Here is a 21,346-nt window from a genome sequence, read left to right as displayed (position 1 = left end):
TATCCTCGGGGCCCGCCCTTGCCATATAAACTCGCAGATTGCTTTTTGTAGATCGCGGAGCAGCTGGGAGGGGACCTCCGTTGGGAGCGCGGTGAATAAATATAGTAATCTCGGCAGAACGTTCATCTTTATCGCTGTCATGCGCCCATACCAGGACAGAATCATACCATCCCATCTCCTCAGATCTGACGTAACCCCCGCCAAGGTAGGCCCATAGTTCACCGGGGCCAGTCTCGAGAGATCTCTGGTCAGGGTTACCCCCAGGTACCTGATGGAATCCTTCCCCACCGCAATCCCCGCACACCTGTCCCGGGGGTCCAACCTCGGGTCCTGGACCCTCATGGGTAGGAGCTTTGATTTTGCTGCATTTATTTTTAGTCCCGAGAACTGCCCGAAGGCTGTCATCAGACGCAGTAGGGGGGGGAGCGAGGAGCTGGGCTCCACCAAGTACGCTAGGATGTCGTCAGCGAACAGGGAGAGCTTGAACTCTACTTCTCCCCTTTTGATCCCTTTGATGTCGGGGTGGGCCCGGACCGCTATGGCCAGAGGTTCCATCGTCAGGACGTATATTAACGGAGAGAGTGGGCACCCCTGTCGTGTTCCCCTCGTGAGGGGGAATGAGTCAGAGAGTTCCCCGTTCACCTGCACTCTCGCTGTTGGGGCTTCATAGAGGGCAGAGACCCAGGTCCTGACGTGAGGCCCGAAGCCCATTCGACGGAGGAGGAGTTGCATGTACCTCCACTCGACCCTGTCGAATGCCTTCTCGGAGTCCAAGGAAAGCAAACTAGCCTCTAGGTCTGATTCCTGGGCATAGTGGATTAGGTCAATAGTCTTCCTGATATTATCTGAGCCCTGCCTGCCCTTCACGAACCCCACTTGATCCCCGTGTACTAATTTGGGCATTATCCCCTCTAACCGTGTACCCATCACCTTGGCTAGGATCTTTACATCTATATTTAAGAGGGAGATCGGGCGGTAGGAGGAGCAGTCAGTGGGGTCCTTTCCTTCCTTGGGCAGTACCACTATGATGGCTCTCATCATCGTTTCCGGCAGGGTGCCCCCCTCCAGTACTGCATTGAACACCCTCGCCAGGTGTGTGGCCAAAATAGACCGGAACCTCTTATAGAAGAGTACTGAGAACCCATCTTCCCCCGGGGACGTTCCCGCCTTCATCCCACCGATTGCATTCTCCACCTCCTCCTCTGTGACCCCTCCCTCTAGACCTTCTGCCATTTCGCCTGTCAGGGACGGGATCTGAATGGAGTCCAGGAACTCCTCAATCTGAGTGTCTTCCCCGGCATATTCTGACGAATATAGTTGTTCATAGTAGCGTCGGAAAGCCGCTCCTATGACTGGGGTGCTATGGTCTAGTGAGCCCTGTTCGTTTCTGATCGCCCTCACCATTCTGCTTCGCTGGACCTCTCTGAGTTTCCAGGCCAGGATTTTATCGGCTCTATCCCCCTTCTCATAGTATTTTTGTTTCACTAGCTGGAGGTTGCGCTCAGTTTTATGCAACAAGAGATCTTTCAATTGAAATTTGTGATTTTCTAGGGCCGTGATCTGTTCCATAGCCAAGGGTGCCTCCGGGGGGCCTCCCGGCTGGATCTGTGCGATCTTTTCCCTAAGGGATTTTTCTTGGGCCTCCCTTTCCCTTTTTTTCTGAGCCCCCATTCTTATGAGAACCCCGCGTAAGGTCGCCTTGAAGGCGTCCCACAGCACGTGCGCACCCACCTCGCCATTGTCGTTCAGCTTAAAGTATTCCACAATGGCGTCCTGCACTTCCTGCACCAGGACGTCGTCCTTCAGCAGGGAGTCGTTGCACTTCCATCGCCCTTTTCTGCCACCTCGCCATTCCCCTATAATGGTGGTACGGACCAGGTCATGGTCGGACGAGGGGACCGGGTCAACCTCATAGCCAGAGACATATGGGCGCAGGGACTCGTCTACCAGGATGTAGTCTATACGGGAGTATGATGTGTGGATTGCAGAATAGTATGTGAAGGAGGGGTGTTCTGCCCTAGGGGTCGGGATGGTGTCCACTAGGCCCAGCTCTGTGTTCGCCCTTTGGAAGGAGCGGGCCATCATTTCGTCTGCAGCCCTGGTGGGTTGGGATTCCAAGCGTTTCCTATCAATTTTCGGGTCCAGGACCATGTTAAAGTCCCCCCCCACCACCATTAGCCCGCGTACGAATAATTTCAGTCTGTCCTTCACTCCCTCCCAAAATTGCGCCTGGCCTTCATTGGGGCTGTACACAACTGCAAGTGTTAAAGGGGAGCCCCGCAGGGAGCCCCTCGTCAGCAGGAATTGTCCCTCTGGGTCTTTCAGTGAGGCTTCTACTTCAAAGCCAATGTCCCTCGCTAGCACTATGGCCACCCCCCTTTTCTTGGTCTTGTGGGAGGCGCTGAGGACTTCTCCAATCCCCCCCCTCGTAGCTTTGGTTCTTTCCCCTTCGCCCAGTGCGTCTCCTGAAGGAAAAGCACGTCTAGTTTAGCCCTCCTGAATTCCCTGCAGACCAGGGATCTTTTGGTGGGGGTGTTCAGTCCCCTCACGTTAAGGGAGCCCACGTCCAGGGTAGGCAGATCCTCAGCCATTTTCTAAGAATAACCAGCTACCGGATAGCTGACTCGTGGCACTTTCCTTGTCCGGCTCATTTCGTGTTATCCTCTGATCTCCCATTTCCCTTCCCCCCCTCCCCCCCAGGTGGTCCTGTAACCTTTCCCCAACTGACCCCTGGTCCCCCCTGTGAACGTAACAATATCAACAAACCCCCTACCCCCCTCCCCCCACCCCGGCGTCCAGCCAAATAGTTCTACCATTGTTGGTAACTGGCCGGACCACCAGCCTACCGCCTCCTGCTGGGTGAATATCCAAATTAGAGCCTCCATGAGCCCCCCTACCCCCTCTCCCCCCCCTCAATGTAACTCTCATACTTGCTGTTCCGGGAGGATCCACAAAAGTTCGGACCCCATGGTCCTGGAGCCCGGCCTGTCTGCAGGCCGGAACAGATGGTGAGTCCCCGTGATGAATTCTTTACACAGTTCCCCCGAGGCTGATGACGCCTGCCGTGAGATGCCTCAGCTCCCTTCCTCGCCCGGGTCCGACAGTCCCGCTCCACCCTGGCCGGGATCCGTGTCATTCCTGTCCGTCGATGGGGACGGAGGGTTCAATTTTTTAAATTTCCGTGGGCCAGTCTTTTTTCTCCTCTCTCCTCGTGACCGGCGCGCTCTGGCTTCATCCGCGGCGAACCCGGAGGGTTCCCTTCGCGGGGTCGGGTCCGTTGTGTATTCCTGTATTGCTCCCCTTATATCTTCCTCTGTAATCAGGTTCACTCGTTGGCCTTCGTATTCGAACATGAGGGAGAAGGGGAACCCCCATCTGTAGCGTACCCCCTTTGTTTTCAGCATCTGGGTCAGTGGGCGGCACATCCTCCGTTTGGCCAGCGTGTATGATGAGAGGTCCTGGAAGATGGCCACCTGAGCGTTGTTATAGGTTATCTCCCTGGATTTCCTGGCCTCCTCTAGGACCTTCGCTTTTTCAGTGTAGTAGTGGAAGCGGACCAGAATTGACCGGGGGCCCCCAGCTCTTCCCCCCGCTCTATGGATCCGATCAAACGTCGGTTCGGTTGTCATCTCATCCGAGAAGAGGAGGGTAATGATGTCCCTCACCACCCTGGTTAAGTCTCTTTCCGTCTCCCCCTCCGACTCCGGCACCCCGAAAATTCTGAGGTTGTTCCTCCGCTCTCTATTTTCAAAGTCGTCCATTTGTCTTGCCCTCTCCTCATCTCTCTTTTCCAGGGCCGTTAGTCTCAGGGCCGTGTCCAGCTCCTGGGTCGCTGCTGAGGACTGGTTGGACTCTAGTTGTGACAGTCTATCCTCGACTTTGTCCACTCTGCGGTCCATGTTTTCCATTTTTTGGGCGATGTCTGCCCGCATGTCCCTGATCTCCTGCAAGACCGAGGCAAAGCCCTTTTCCATGGTGAGGGTGGGCAGGGGTGGGGTCTCGGAATGAGACATGCCGGCCCGTTGGTCTGGGTCGCTGTTCTCCCTGCTGGTGCCTTGGTAGCGGTACTCCTGGAGGGTATGGCGCCAACTCATTCGGTCCTCCTGCTTCTCCCCTCCGCTGATGCGTCCCTAGGGGCAAGGGACAGAGCCCGGTCGGGGAACGCGCTCTCTCACCTTCTGGTGTGGCCCTCTGTGGGGGGCCTCTCGTGGGCGGGCACTCGCCCCACCGACCTCCGGTGGGGGCCTCACACCCCCTCCCCCCTTGTGTCCTCTGTCTTTGGTGGCAGTTCTTAGGGTGGGGGGGAGCGGCCATGGTCGTCCAATCGCGGTTTGTTGGGGGGCTCTCAGGCGCGACTCCTTCAGCGAGAGCCCCCAGGCGGGCACTCGCCCTGGGGTTGAGCCCAGGGGCCTCCACCTAAGAAAGTGATGGGCTCGAGGATACTCTCCTCCAAAAGATTTGTGTCCCCTCCAGGGCTGGGGGCGTTTCCCCCCGCGTCTTCCTGACCTTTTTTTTTTCCCCACTTCACTTTTCTTTATTTTTATTTTTTTTATTTTTTTTTTTGGGGGGGCTCGCGAGGGGGGGGGGCGGGGCCGACTCGCCCCTCCGAGCCCACTGATGCGTCCCGCAGCTGGTCCCCCGGGGTCCTTGAGGGTTGCGTGGGGGCTGGGATGGGCTTCCCCCACCTACCTCGGCGCCGAGTTCGGGAGCGCGGGCAGGCCGCCTCTCCCTAAGCGGGTCGCGGCCCGCGTTTCTCCCAGCTCCTCAGCGGGGGACTTCCCCTCCGCGACGGCTCCTCGGCAGGGTGCTATGGGGGTGTCGCCGGCGGGTCTTCTGCCGGGGCGCCGGCGCGCTCCGTGTTCGGGGGGGTGAGGGGATCGCGCGCGCCTCCGAATACAGGCCGCCGCTTCCCCTCTCGATGGATGCGATGCTGCCTGGAGCTCCCCGGGGCTCCTCCCCTCGGGCCGCGGAGCTCGTTCTCGGGCCCCCGGGGGTCCCCAGATGCCGCTCCTTCGCCTCGGGGGGCACCCGAGGTTCACGGGCCCCGTGGGCCGTAGATCTCTCGTGGGGGGGTCGCGGGGGGGGGCTCAATCCCTCTTCGTGTCCCAGTTACGGCGGGAGCGGCGTGTTCAGGCTGCCATTGCCTGTGCGCCCCCTGGTGGCCTCCTGCATCCATTATTTGATGCCAATACGCGCATATTTCATACTCACATGAACATGCTGTATTTATCATACGCCCCCTGGCGTTTGTCAATTTTGCAAACCATAGGGGCTGCATTCACATTTACAAATATGCAAACAATTCTACCGTGAACCATAAATGCTGTTCACACAGCCACCATCACCTTGTGAGCTAGACCCCACTTATAACCTATAAAAACACGTATTCAATTGCAACCAGGTCTACGCCTTATTGGAAACATTATTCAACTAGTTCTGTTCCTTTATTAGTGAATGGACGTTTCGGCGGTCCCGTGGTCCTACCACATTCCTCAGGACTGCGTCTTGAGTGGGGACATTGGAAAGGAACAACAAATGTGCATAGGCCTAATGTGAGCCTTCCTTCTGACCTGTTTAATCATTTTAGGCTTGTAGTATCCTGCTGAGGGAGACCCTTCTTAGGCTTACTCTGGGCAGCGTATTTTGACCTGATGGCCACACTTGTCAGAGATGGTAAAGTGTTTGACCAGCAGTCTTCAGCTGGCACTTGTTTACCCATTCTAATCTTCCTTATGCCTTTAAACCTGGCTTACTATTAGCTTGATGCAGAAGCTAGAATGGAGATCACAGTTTTTCTATGGAACAGAGATGCCCACAAGCCATATTCTCAAAAGGTTTCTCGTTGTCATGTTACTTAATACCAACATATATGTGAATGGCTTAATTTGGTAACTTCCATTACATCTTTCTGTAGGAAATAATGTTTTCAATGTTCACATTTTCGATAGTAAAATCAAGCAAAAATATGATAAGAAATAGATTAAAGGTAGAATCAAATATTAAGATGTCTGGTATGGTAAGTACTTGGCATTAGGTAATGGCTGCCCCATGAACAACACACTTTGTCCATATAACACATTATTAATGCCATCTCCAACTATATGAATTCCACAAAGTTGTTCTAATTCTGACAAGACACCACACAAGCGTCTCTCTTTTTATCATTTAACACGTGGAAAAAGCAGGAATTCCAGTGCAAGGAGTGGTAGGATGGGTAGGAGGGAAGGATGTCTGGGCAAACTGATCCTCCATCGTTCCCTTGTGTGTTCTGTGCTCCCCTAAGATTCTGACCTGACAGGTGCTCAGTGAAATAGGAAGTGGGATGTGTACTCACAGCGCTGCCCACAGTCATGTGGGCACAGCAGTATTTCATATGGCAATAGACCCTGAGCGACTCTGTATGGGTAAACAACACCTCTCCAGCTGTTCGATCTGTTATACACAGCATGCGCACGGAGAACTGCCAGGAAACTATAGACTGCACTCCCACATGCCATCCTACTGACAATATGATTCCACTCAGAGTGCCACCGAGTGTGCCACCAGTGTTCTCCCACTATTGTGTCCGTGTATGGGTACCACACCTGGTTTCGCAAAATCTTCTTTGTATTGGCGATTCCCCTGTGGCCTTTGTGCGCTATGATGACAAGGGCTTTCCTGAGAATCTTGGGGGCCACTAGTCGGTTACCTCTCAGCAGTGTTGCTTGGTCCGTTGTGGCCAGTTCACCTTGTATTGTTGCCATTCTCTGTAGGTCACTTTAGTCCACCTCCCCGTTTTCAAAGTGTTCCATGGTCAGGTGCCGCCACCCGTTGGTGTTTGTGAGCTGGATGGCCTCCTGGATGGTGGGGTCAACCTTGCACCTCTGGGCAAATAGGTCTTTCGTGAGGGCTGGGGGAAGGTCATTGAGAGATAAGTATGCAATGTATGCTTCAGGCCCAAGTTGCATGCCATTTTCTGGTGTGCTTTCTGGGTGTCATGACAGTCTGCTGAATTGGCCTCGCCTCCGGGTTTGTGAACGATGGTGTAGTTGTATTCTTGCAATAGAATACCCCACCATTCTATCTGTGGTGGCATCTTGATCTTGGGGTTCCCAAATAGGGAGAGAAGTGCTTGATGGTCCGTTACGAGGGTGAATGTTCTCCTGATAACGAAGTGGTGAAACATCTCGCATGCCCAGACCGCAGCAAGGCTTTCACGTTCGGCCTGGGAATAGGTCTGCTCGACGATGGTGATTGCTCTGCTGGTTTATGCAACTATGCACCCATCTGATTTCCCACCTTGGTCTGTTTGGGCTAGGATAGCACCCAGCCCAACCGGACTGGCGTCAACCGTGATCTCGGAATCCCAGTCAGGGTTGAAGTATGCCAACTGGCAGTCGTTTGCCCGTTCACGCTTGATCGTGTCGAAAGCTACTTGACAGTCTGTATCCCAAGCGAAGGTGAGGTCTTTCTTGAGGAGCTGCCTGAGTGTGCTGGTTAGCGTTGTGTAGTGTGGCAGGTAGTGGACACAGTGGCCAGCCATTCCCAGGAATGATCGCAGTTCCATCACGTCCTTCGGGGACTCCCGATTTACAATGGCATTGATTTTATCGGGGTCTGCTCTTATCCATTGATCAGAGAATATGTGTCCAAAGAAGCACAGCTGCGTTTGTTGACGGTGCATTTTGTGCCATTGAGGGTGAGGCCACTGTTGTGCAGGATGGTGCAGACTTGTCATAGTGCATCGTCATGTTGATCTTGGGTGATGCCAAATACCATGATGTCATTGCTGTAATTGAAAGCATTGGTGACTGGTGATATGAGTCAGCGTATCATCTCGATATACCAAAGTTAAGCTGCTTGTAGTGGAATATGCCTTCATGTGTAGTGAAGGTGGTGATGGGTCTTGATGTTGGCTCGATGACCAGTTGATGGTAGCCTTGGTTCAGATCCAACTTCGGGAACCGGGTGGCTTGGTTGAGTCTGACTAGCATGTCCTCGATGTCGGGCCCAGGATGTCTCTCCCTCTGAATTGCGGTGTTGGGATCCGCATATCTACACAGAGGCCCCTCCAATTTGGGCACTACCACTAAGGGGGATACCCATGGGGTAGGCCCGTCAACTCTTTTCATGATGTCCTTTTCAAGTAGTAGTTGTAGCTCGTGTGTCACTTTAGCCTGGGGATGAAACCCTATTCTCCACGGATGTTGCAGTACTGGGGGGTACCGTGAGATCAATGTGAAGTCAGATAACGGTGTCCTTTAGCATGCCGACACCTTTGAATAGGTCGGGAAACTTGTCTTTCAGTTCACTGATATCTAGTTCTCGAGATAGGGTCTGTAAGGTTTGAGTTTGTGGAGGGAGGCCCTGTATTGTTTCGAATTGGTCGCATTGGATGTTAAAAAGTTGTAGAGTGGTGGCTGTTTTGAAGCTGAGGAGACATCTCCCAGTCACCGGGCTGTTTATGGGGGCAACCAGACGTGGTCTCCCTCTCACTGTGCTTAGAGAGGCATCAGCTTCACCTCACTGATGATCCCCAACATGGGTGAAACACGTGTATGGGGTTGCTGGTGGTACTCTCGTTCAGATTGGAGTTGCCATTGTATTTCGGTGCTGGACTGCCCCTGGGCAGGACAAAGACTGATATGCAAATGGATATTTCCCATCTGTGAAAGGCACAGTGAGTAAAAGCAGTGGCTGCGAACTCTCAAGTGGTTAATAACCACTGAACAGGTTATCATGTCTGTTCTTGCGAGAGAGGGGCGCCCGCTACCTTTGTAAAAATATTTTTTAAGGAACCTGGGATTGGTAACCCTAGGTCTCCTGGGGGCAACCAGACGTGGTCTCCCTCTCACTGTGCTTAGAGAGGCATCAGCTTCACCTCACTGATGATCCCCAACAAGGGTGAAACATGTGTATGGGGTTGCTGGTGGTACTCTCGTTCAGATTGGAGTTGCCATTGTATTTCGGTGCTGGACTGCCCCTGGGCAGGACAAAGACTGATATGCAAATGGATATTTCCCATCTGTGAAAGGCACAGTGAGTAAAAGCAGTGGCTGCGAACTCTCAAGTGGTTAATAACCACTGAACAGGTTATCATGTCTGTTCTTGCGAGAGAGGGGCGCCCGCTACCTTTGTAAAAATATTTTTTAAGGAACCTGGGATTGGTAACCCTAGGTCTCCTGGGGGCAACCAGACGTGGTCTCCCTCTCACTGTGCTTAGAGAGGCATCAGCTTCACCTCACTGATGATCCCCAACAAGGGTGAAACACGTGTATGGGGTTGCTGGTGGTACTCTCGTTCAGATTGGAGTTGCCATTGTATTTCGGTGCTGGACTGCCCCTGGGCAGGACAAAGACTGATATGCAAATGGATATTTCCCATCTGTGAAAGGCACAGTGAGTAAAAGCAGTGGCTGCGAACTCTCAAGTGGTTAATAACCACTGAACAGGTTATCATGTCTGTTCTTGCGAGAGAGGGGCGCCCGCTACCTTTGTCAAAATACTGTTTATGACATGGTTCGCAACAGGAATGTGCTGCCCTATATGCATTAGATCACACCAGAATTGTCCTTTAGATTGTAAGGGGCGGGTCGCTCTCCACTGGAAGATCTGAGCTTGGGACGGTTGTAAAGGGTAGGTGCTTGTCATGGTCTCGTATGTCTTCTCATTCATCACGTTCACAGTGGCCCCGCATCGATGAGTAACAGCGTGTGGAGTCCTCCTATTTGCACTTTTTGGGCATGCTATCATCAGAGATATCAGATATGAGTCGGATGCATTCCCTGCTGTACCTGTCAAACTCATAGTACTGTTTTGTGTTTGACGGCTCTTCTTCTACTGAGGGATTCTCATATGGGTTGTCTATGGAAACCTCCCTCCCAGGTCTTTGGTCTTCCACCTGGTAAGGTTGTTTTTGGAAGAGGTGCTCCGATGTCTCGAAGGGTCCACCAGATATGTCAACGTCTACGTTTTCCACAGCTCGTATGAATCCTGTGTCGGATAGGTCACTGTGTTTCTGTTGAGGTTGGTCCTTGTGTTATCCCTCTCTGGGTACGGCCATGGGTTGGGTGGCCTTGTTGGGTCGTATCTCCTGTTGGGGCCCGACTGTTGTGGCGGTCTATATGCTGGCAGTAGTGGTGCCTTTTCCCTGCACATGATCTGGAAAATGTTCTCCTGGCCGCACCTCATGCACATTTGACCAAGGGCTGCGTATTGGCACTTCTGTGGAAAATCGAACCCGCATCTGTAGCATTGTCTTCCTGGCAGGGCTCTGCAATTGGTGTTCCATGGATCTTGGCAGGCTGTTACCAGAATATAGGGCGTGCCCTTGTGGGTTGGAGACAATGGCGGCTATTGTTTCAATTTTTTGGGACTATCAATGTTGGCTGCTTGCGTGTCGACTCTCTCGTATATCCTCGCTAAGTCTGTGACTTCCTTCAGTGGGAGGGGTTTCTTTAGTAGATGTTTCCTGAATTGTGATGATATGCACCTTTCTATCACCCTTAGTCTGATGGCTTCGTCATTATTAAAGTTTGCGTAGTTGCAGTACGTAATCTTCCTCTGGAGGCGTAGAACAATTGACCAATTGTTTCATGGGGTGCCTGCACACATTGGTTGAAAGTATATCGCTCGTAGTCCCGGTTGAGGAGGACTACCAGTCGTCCATTGATGGCGGCGGTTAGGAGTTGATAAGTGGACTTTTCTTGAGCAGGTAGGGTTTTAATGATGCCTTTCACTTCTTTTCCTACCAAATTTTTAAAAATGTCCAGTTTGTTGGGCGTGTCCTGATTTCCTACTGCTCTCATGAACTTCTCGAATTCTTCCATCCACTCATGCCATCTTTGGCCCTGATCTTCCTGTGGCTCTAGGGTGAAAGGGTTTGGCCGGCGTATGAAAGTTATTGGGTTTGTAAGAAGGACAATTCCTGCCACGTTTTGCACTGGTGCGGCTACTGCTCCTGTGAGCCCTTGAGACATGGCTGCCCTGTACCTGTGTGGCATCAAGGTTTGTTCCCTTCTTCAATGGTTAGAGTGTTGTCTGGGCTTCCTGCCCTGATTGGCACTGCACTTGTGGTGCTGGGGTTCTGGGTGTCTGGTTTGTGGACCGTGTTCACCCTCATGTGGGCCGGTGGGCTGCCTTGTATGGCCTTCAAGGCGTCTGACAGGCTGCACTGACTTGCATGAGCCTGTTTACCTTTAAACCACATAGCGTGAGTGGAATGCAGCTTCCTTTGTCTGCAGTCTTTGGTTGGGAGCACTGGTCTTGGTGCCCTACGTGTGACCGTTGTCCTGGGTTGTCTGTACATTGGAGGGTCTGCGCCTTTATTGGGTTACCCTCCTTGCTTTCTAGTGGGTATTTTTGTGGTGACTTCTGCATAGTGCGGGTTACCCTCCTCGCTTTCTAGTGGGCTTGTTTGTGGTGACTTCCGCATAGTGCATATGGTTGTGTTTCCTTTGCACTCCTCGCTTTCTAGTGGGTTCATGTGAAGATGCTACATGGCATATATGATACGCGCGGCAATCAGCGGGTGTGCCCTTCCCTCCATTGCTCCTTACTGTGGAGCTGCGGCCAGCTTTGTGCCCCACGTGCAAGCGTCCCTCCATGCTGGCGCCGCTCGAGGATGTCGGGGCTCACCTCTCTGTTGCAGGTGGGTGTCAGCAGCCTTCTTACGTCCTCCGGTGGTCCTCCTCACCGCTGGCTGGATCACTCGCGTTGACCACCTCCTCAGGTCTCACTGCCTTCTTCGGTCCTCCGGCAGACCTCCGGTCCTCTGCACCGCGGGCTGTAGCACCAGCGTCGACCAACTCCCCAGGTCATGCTGTCTTCTGCACCTCTGTTGTTGGCCTTCTCTGTCGTCAGGAGCACAGGTCTGGTGCTTGCGGGTGGGCCGACGTCTCCTCCTTCCGAACCATGGTGTCTCCTCACTGAGACGGCGGGCGTGGTCCTTTATTCGTCACCAGTTGTTATGGGTTAATCTCACACACATACAGTAACTACATGAGCGACTGTCTTGCACGTCTTAATGTTATGTTATGTTATTTTGCATTTGTATAGCACCTTATGTATCATTGGTATGATCTCAAAGCGCTGGTAGTTTGAACGCCCTCGGGAACCGCAGTTCAAGTCAGTTGAGAGAGAGAGAGTTGTAAAGTGCGTGGGTGCACCAGGTATGTGTGAAGCTGGTGCAGTTGTTGCATGATAGCTGCTTCTTAGCGGTAGGTGTGTTGCTGAGGAGATCAATTGAATGTGTTCAGTCTGGAGGGTGGACATCCAGACTGAGTTCTGGCTGCGTTAGGCCTGAGGAGATGCCTAAGATAGCTGGTATGTGCTAGCTAGCTGTGTTTTATTAGGATAATGGGTAGTTTGATGAGTCATGTTAGTATGGGAACAGCTTTACCGAATGTGCCATAGTACTGCTGTGTTCTAGTTGAATGGTGGTGTATAGGAGAGAGGTAGTAATGTGATATTGTGGTAATCAGTAAAGTGTATGCGACCAGGCCGACTCAATGATGTTGGGAATAGCTTCTAAATTCAACTTTTAACACAGTGACGCTATTAGGCACATTCAATGATGTTGGGAATACCATCTTAATTCAGCTCTAATACAGTGACGCTATTAGGGCATATTTCTAAGTTCAGCTTTAACTCAGTGATGCTATTGGGGCACAGTTTCTAGATTCAACTTTAAAACATTGACACTATTTGGGCACACTTTCTAGATTCAACTTTAACACAGTTGTAAACGAGTACCGAGTGACCTCTGATGGGCCCATAGAATCAGAACTTGCCCTCGAATACCTTAAAACAAGATAGCAGCACCTCAAGGAGGTTAGGGTGCAGGATTCACATACTCCAACACAATTCAATAAGGACAACTCATGGATTTGGCAAAGAGACTGTTAAGTTCATAACAGTTTATTACATGCCACTGCTGAGAGAGAGCAGCCTTAGTGCCGTGGTCGAGCTCCCAGCCTCAACCACCCTCAGCATCACACAGAGCTCATTTTTATAGCCAAATGTGAGGGAGCAATCTGCCCCCACTGTTTCTGCACAGTCTTAAGCAACTTCATCGTCAAACATTAGCTCATTGGGCAATTATTTTTAATTAAACTAAACCTTCAAAATTAAATACGCTCTAGCATGCATGTCTAACTTTTGTTTGGTGCTCTGCTCAATTATAATTGGTGCAGCTGGATTCTTCAGATAAGGTTCCAGACAGGGCCTAATTAAGAGTCTAGGTTCTGCCCATTCGTCAAGTTTCTGACTGCATGCTACCCTTGAATGTTTCAACTTTAAAATTACCTCATCTAACACACTCTGAGCACTACTCAGTTTCTTCTCATTTTAGCCACATTTTCAATTACATGCATTTTCATTAAAGGCATTAGGCAGCGCTATTATATGTCTGTATACAGAAAATCTTACTGTCCATTCTGTGCCTTGCCACCTTACTACATCATGGTAATGACATTTTCGACATTATAACCATGATGCTTTTGACTACTTGTATATAATAACATTATGGATACCATTTTCACATAATTACAACACCACATTAGTCCATACGAATTTCTCCGCTTAGGTTTAATGCGGGGGAGTGCCCTCCACTTCATTCAGCTGTTGATTCAATATATCTTTAATTCGGGTCCTCCAGTATACTCCCCCGTGTTGAAAGTTTTTTGTTTGTAAAACAACTACTTTGAACCGTATCCAATGTCTATTCTCCTTAATATTTATCCAAAACATCTTAACACAATCTTATAATTTGGCACATACTAACGTATTGTTATTTAAAACAATCATTTGTGTCTCATCTCCTTCCATGTAAGCCCTACTTCCTGTAATCGTGTGCCTCTAATCTAACTGTATGCCTTGGACGATTCACAGTCATTGTGAGACTCGAGAGGTTTGGTCAAGCTTTGAGGTAACCCATTAGCCCATTGTCTCTTCGTATGTTGCACCTTGTCACCAACTCCCACCCCAACAAAGTACAGTCTCTCCTTGATCATCTTTTCCTGCCCATGCATATCGTTTTCACTTTGTCCTTAACTCTTTTCCACACTCTTTCCTTTTCTGTATCTTCCGTCTGCATCCTGTCGCCTTTTCCTTTCCATTGTGCTGTTTTCACAGTCTGTCTCCCAGGTTCTTTTGATGCTTAGACCAGAAGTCCATTGTTTTTTCCTTTTCACAAGAAATTCAGTTTTATTTTTCCAGAGTGTCTCTTTTTAAGAAAAAAGGGTTCATTGTTCAATGAGTCCACAAGAGGGGACGGTTCAGCATGCGGATGCAGGTTTGGGGGAGTCTTTTTGCAGATGCAATTCAGCGTCGGACTTTCACTGGGTTTCTCTATGACCTCCCTTTCTCCTCACGCGGTTCAACGTTAATTTCCCAAGGCATACAGGTTCCTCGACGTATACCTGTAATATAAAACAGAATGAGTTTCTTATACACAGGTCTCTACTATTTAACACATTTCCTACCAACCCATTTCCTTAAAACCTCTTTTTGCAATGGCTCTTATACCTTAATCCCCAGAAATTGCAAGACTTTCCTTCTTATTTGACACCCCTGCCTCATAGAGAAGCTACAAAACATTTTCTTTTAAACATTTCCCTTTTTTGGGTCATGTTCACACCACAACTAAAATACCCCCCATTCCTAGCTCTGTGTCAGCTGGCTTAGAAAATGATTTTTGTTTTCAATAACACAAAATACATCTCGTCCTTCATGGGAAACATTTTCCCCTTCTGGGTGCCACATGCAACCCTAAGGAGACAAAACAATTAAAGAAAGATGTCTTCTTCTTTCCTGGTCTTCTAGGCACGTCTGTAGTAAATGACAGAAATGTCCTTGGGGATTCCTGTTGTCTGTAGAAAGTCAAAATAAAGACAAAAGTCATTCGAGCATCGGCAAGGGGTCAGGTTTTCTTTCTGACTTTAACCCCCTTCCTCCTCATTCTCCCCTATTCGTTGGTGCACATAAACACTATTTTCCAACCACCCCGTGGGGATACTTAGTTTCGGCTTGGTTCTTTGGTCAGTTTAGCTGCATTCATCCAGGTTAGCAGTAAATACTTGCTGCTTAGCTGCACATACTTCCTCAGTTTAGCAGTACATTCTTGCTGGTTAGCTGCACATACTTCTTCAGCTTAGCAGTACATTCTTGCTGGTTAGCTGCACATTCTTCTTCAGCTTAGCAGCTATTCTTCCTAAACTTTTTTGTGTTGTCGTTCGTTGGACCATGGTCTATGCTAGTACTTTGTGTTCATCCTAGGGAGATAAAACAGAGGCATTTCGCTGCACACCGTCCCTGTGTAACTTGATCTAGCCTACCCCTTCTTTTAAGACTATGGCACCAATTCTTACTACATTCCTCCACCTTTATTGTTCCCATTAACCACCTTTATTGTTCCCATTAATGCTTGCCTATTCTAATGCTGCATACCTCTATCATAACAATCCTTTTGACATTATGAACATGAAAATGATTACTTACCTTCAATTTGACTTCTGTTTTCTGTGGTTGTCTGAAATGGCCACGTTGTTATCTATTTTCTACTCTCCCCACACCTGTTGTACCTGTCTTGGGAAAAACAGCTAACTTTTGAAGACATTGTGTCTCTTACTACCTTTTTCCTGTTACTCACCTGGATCCTCTTACTTTTAGTGTTAATCGATTGTGTGTTCAGACCCTTTTGGCGTGAACTAGTACTTATCTTTTTCTCTTTCTCCCTAATTTAAGGCTATGCAGACAATTTCTTGTACTTCCATGCAAGAGGACCATGCTTGTCTGTAAAATAAATCAAAATTGTTACAGGCATTCACAAGTTGTTTTGCTTACTTCACCATATTTACTTAAAATGGCTTGTGCGAGTTTCCTTTGTTTAATCAACCCAATTCATGGTCTCTTGATGTTTTTTATTGCCCAAAGCTCCTTTTTTCTGTTGGAAGTGCTATTTGTTTTCCACTTTTTGCTTTTTTTTCGCTTTATGCTTTTGAGTGTATCCTTTATCCTTTTATTAATTTGCCCAATTGTTCCTATTTCTCAATTTTCCCTTTATTCATTGTTTATTCAAGATAACCACTCATTTTCAGTATTTCCCGATTTATTTATTTATTTATTTGTTATTTATTTCTGTGACCAATCCTTTTGCGCTTCCTCGCCTCTTCTCTAACCCTACCTTCTTCCTTTTCCCTTTATTTCTACATTCACCTTTCTTTTGAACTTCCTCATCCCTTCTTTCACGTACCTTTTGCTTTTCTTCTAAACCTTGGTGTTTCTGTCTTTCTCGTTCTAGGCTGTTCTCTGGTTTGCGATCGAGCTGCTTTTCTTGCTCTTCGCGATATAGGTGTTTCTCGCCTTAGTCTAACCTTCCTTCTTATCCTTCTGTCCCTTAACTCCTTCTCTTTCTTCTTCCTCTGTGCCTCATCTAACTTCTTTTTAGGTCTCCCATCATCGCTTTCTTTCCCATCGAGTTTCAATGAGAGTTGTCCTCCCATCTATTCGTCCTTTGTAAATGCTATCTCATCAGTTTTGGCTTCACTTCCTTTCCTCTTCTTTCCCCCTCTCCCCTTATTGAGAGATGCACTTGTCTGTGCCTGATCCCCTCCTTTATTAACACATCATCACGTCTCCACTTGTCCCTTGGGGCTAGGGATGTGAGATTCTTGTTCTTATCCTTCGCCTTGATTTTTGTTACTACTGTATGTAGGCTACTCATAAGCGGGGTTGCTATACCCTGTGGCTGCTTTTAGCTCTCTTTAATGGGTAAAGTCCCTCAGGTTTACTTCCCTCGGTTCTTGTTTCAGGCAGGGCAGGCGTTGCTGCAGGTGTCTCACCCCCCTCAGTGCATATTTTTTTTTTTGCAACCAAGCTTCTGGAGGCTCTTCCTCCTTTCCTTGTTCTTATATAGAACAGCATAGCGTTTTCTGACCTTTTTCTTGTATATGCGGCATGCAAGTAAGTTGCCATGCGTTGTAAGATGGCTTTAGATGAAGACTCAATTTGTGGCCGTGGCATAAACATCTTGTGGGTGGTACCTTTAACCCACTCCTCCAATTTGAGCAATGTTTTCTGGGCTTAACTCTGTTTCTAACGATATCCTTATATGAGTCCAACACTGCCATTACTATGAGCGAGCACCAAATACCGCAAGCTCCAATCCAGTCTCTTCCCGGGAAATTATTTATACCGCCAGTTTCCTCAAGAACATCAATCTGTGTGCGATTCCCTCTCAACTATAGAATCACATAAAACCCTTTCTTGATTTCCACCAACAAGGAGACATAATTCCTTACATGTGACATACAACAGGACATGTATGACAGACACTTGACAGACTAGCCAAACACCAGCTGGACACACATATACCTGCCTTCTAATCAATACCCCGACATGGGTTGTAAACTAACCCCTTTGATGCCGTCTTTAATCGTCACCGTAGCCTATCGTTCCCTATTATGTGGGCTCTGGGTTCACGTTTCTTCTGACCGCTGTATTAAAGCGCAGGAACAAGGCGAATCCTCTGTACATTTTTCTCTCGGGTGCCCCCCCGGTAACCTTATGTTTTTCTCTCGAGTGCCCCCCCGGAAACCTTATTTTTTTCTCTTGGGTACCCCCCGGAAACCTTACATTTTTCTCTCGGGTGCCCCCCCCAGAAACCTTACTTGAACCACTACTGTCCTTCATGATTCTTATTTCATTCTGCTTGCTCTTTATTTTTTTGCCATATTTCCCTATTTTATGGCTGCCTTTATTTTCCTGGAGGTCATCTGTTTCTACCTCATGTCTGCAAACATTCATAATTCGCAGCCTGCGCCTGAATTTCTAAAATCCTTCCTCTACTTTTTCGTTATTTCTTCACCAGGTCATACAGCTAGCTGTTCCTTACCATGCTGTCATGATAATGAAATCTTTTAGTTTTCACCCAAACATTCTCATTGACCTTCTGCCGCTTTCATGCCTCAAAATCGTGCTTATCCCGAAATGGGGCATATTCTACATAAAATATGCTTTCCTTGGCAATCTAAACGCTATCATCATGCTTTCACGTATTGTCATTCACACCTTTGTTCATTCATCTAAATCCTATAATACCTGAATCACAACTGCTCGTCTCAAATCACAAAAGGATTTTCCCTATTTAATAAAAATGTTTTCTACTCTGGCCGTCGAGGCTTCAAATTATAAAATACCACCCCTGGTATGACTCCATGCAAAATGTCCTACCCCTCACTGTGGAGCTCCTAGAAAAAGCCTTTAGGAGCACCCCAAAAACCCCCTTCACTACATGTGTGCTATCCCCAAATTTTCCCAAAAGCAGGTCGCAGATGACTCAGTAACCTCCTTCAGTTTCAGGGGGCATTCTAAGTCAAATATGATAGTATACATGAATGGGAATGGACCATTCAGCTACAGGGCAGTGCCTGCTCCTGCCAGCACGTTGATTTAAAACCCCATGTAAAATCGCCTGTTTCTCATCTCTTGAAGTTTATTACTACCTCTTTTAATTCTGACACTACTTTTGTAGCTGTAAAATAACCCTTGCTCATGTCATACCAGGTTACATGCTACACTCTGCATTGTTGCACTTATCGTTTGAGTGCCATTGCAGGGATATCATTTGGGAGACGCCAGGGGTCGAGGCTGCAACCCCTGAGGTATCCCTTGTTGCCCCGCGGTCTCACCCTACAATAAAAATAAATGTTTAAAACTTTTCCTACAGTGAAACCATCAGAGGTCAAGGGTCATGAGATGTCACGTCCGCTACCTCTATCATTTTGGTGGAATGACGTCCCTGTGTCATAACTTCCTTTTCACTACCACATATGCTAATGCCTCCGGCCCTTTCCTTCCCCCGCCATACTTACAACACCTTGCTCATTCATGTCTCGTGTCATTATCAGTGTTAAATTGTATTACTACACTGCCATTCTTGCAGGCATCTTACAAATCGTCACAAGCTCTAAAAGTGCGGAGTGCTGCTGTGCGCAACTCTCAGTGTTCATTGAGAGAATACACGTGATTTCACGTCAGACGAGCTGCGCACTGGCTACCCATGGAGGAAAGGTTAATTTTTAAAATCATGAATGTAAGTCTTACACAGCGCTAGTTTATTTAACTGATGCTGCTACTAGGGTCAGTTCAGCCCAGTGGCGACTGGTGACTTTGGAAGTTGGTGGGGCGTACATATCTTGGCGGGAATTTGGGAGCGAGCTAGGCCAACTCACACCAACCAGTGTGCCGGTGGCTTCTCTCTCTGCAAGGCATTTTGGAAAAATGGCTTCCAAGATGTGCAATTTACTGTCCAGGCTGACAGAAATATGACATCACAAATCCTGGCCTAATTATGAGTCGAAAACAGCCTGCAATCCTCTGAAATGTTGGCAATGGTTTTTTCCAGCTCAAGGACATCTGGACTGGACTAATGTGAAAGCATTAACAAAAAATGCATATGAATACATTTTTCTAAAATGTAGCACCTATCGACACCATCAAAGGCAGTTCACAAAAATGGGAACACTGTGCCTCTGCCATACAACGCACATACACAATAGACTTAACTAAAAGTCCACATATCAGAAATACAAAGCAATATCTGTGCCAAGGTGTCTGCAAACAAAGGGTATGAAAGCCAAGTGTCCAAACAGCACACCATTGAGTGACATGTATGAGACTGGTGGAATTCTGAGCTATGCACAGACACAGATTCTGCTCTTTCGAAGGATCTCTGCCAGCCCAGAAAGCGGTTGAGAGCGAGGAGGCAGCTAGATGTGACTATATCCCCCATTCTCTAGCTCTTTCAGAGCCACACATGCTATAGGGAGCAGCATTCATACTCTGACTGCCATATTCCATTTGCCTAAGTTGCTGGTAGTCCTGCATGTATGCGTCACTGGGACGGTTGGCGCATTGACCCAGCCAATATCTTCTGTGATGCTCAGCCAGGGTCAGGTTGCCTACCTGGGTCAGGTTGCCTACCTGCACCAGGCTGCTTGCCACCCCACAATATAACGAAATAGAAAAGGAGCTAAGACCTGTTTCATTGTCATCACTGGTTCCCCTATTGGGTGCGCAGGATGGTCATACACAGCCTTAAATTCCCCCTCCCCATGCAAGGAATAAAATCCCAATTTAACAAGTCAATTAGGCGTGCACACCCTGCAAACTCAGTTTTAAAATTCACCACTACTGCTAGCATTCTGTTTCCATACAGCACTTACCAATATATATAAATACATACACACTCGTCGATGCAGCGCCTACCTAGATGAGAAGCTTTTTCGGCATGCAATACGAGAGGCAAGCAATTCTTAAATCCTGAGCTACCCCCCAGTGCCCATGCTCATGGACTCCTTGTCACCAGCTGCTATCCCCATTAACCAAAGAAGCTAATGCCACAGGGCTAAGCTCCCCCGTCTTGTCTCCGTACCCTGGAATGCTTTCTCTAGCGAACTTAGAGCGGATCCATCCCTCCTCATTTCCTGCAAAACTCTCAACCCTACTTTGGTTACCTACCTCTATCAGTTCCCCCAGCGGTGTCTGCACTCATCCCCCTTTTGCAAAATTAACCACTATGCTGTGTTTTACTTAATATACTCTATCCAGTGTGAGCTTAACATGCAGCTCATTCATAGTAATTACAATATATATCTATTTATACTATAACTACGGACGATGCTTCGTCACGCAGTCCCTAGTGTATGCCTTTTTATTGTAATCTGCAAGCCCCTTCCTTGTAACAGCACCACAATGCCTACGGGCTTCTGTGTGCTCCATGCTACCAGGAATCGCTCATTCCTTGCCAGATGACAGTAGGTGCCAGAGACGTTTTTATTGGAGGGCACATGGGGTGACTGCCCAGGGCCCCCCACAATGCTGCCTGGTCTGAAGTAAGATTCCAGTTTAAATAGCACATGCCAGGAAAATTTGATTGCATGCTGCTGAGGCTCCAAACCCATTGCCTGTCGGTTTTGACAAGTACATTCTGCCTTGATCAAGAACACATGCAATGCCTTTCATTTTCATTGTGGAATACATAGTTTGGGTAACACGACCTTTGTAGCGTTACTTCCCCTCTGTGGGAAGTTGCTGATCGTGTGCAATAACCAAAGTTGAAATCCATATTCATCCATGGAGGTTCAGAAGTTGTCTCAGTGTTTTAAGCACTTATTTTAGGGATATGTGTTCATGTGAAAGATCAGAAGGGCACATCCCAGTAAGACTGGCTGAACCGCCTTTAAATCTGCAGTTCACAAACATACCTGCACATTTACTTGGGTTTGCAGCACAAGCGGCGCAATTAACAGCACTGTTCCTGCACCAGATAGGGGTTGAAATTAGTTTGCTCAGCTAGGCATTACTAA

This window comes from Ambystoma mexicanum, chromosome 7q (genome assembly GCF_040938575.1).
Source record: "Ambystoma mexicanum isolate Mex_15411 chromosome 7q, UKY_AmexF1_1, whole genome shotgun sequence".
NCBI lineage: Eukaryota > Metazoa > Chordata > Amphibia > Caudata > Ambystomatidae > Ambystoma > Ambystoma mexicanum.
The sequence above is the reverse complement of the archived record's forward strand: the minus strand, read 5'-3'. Positions refer to the sequence as shown.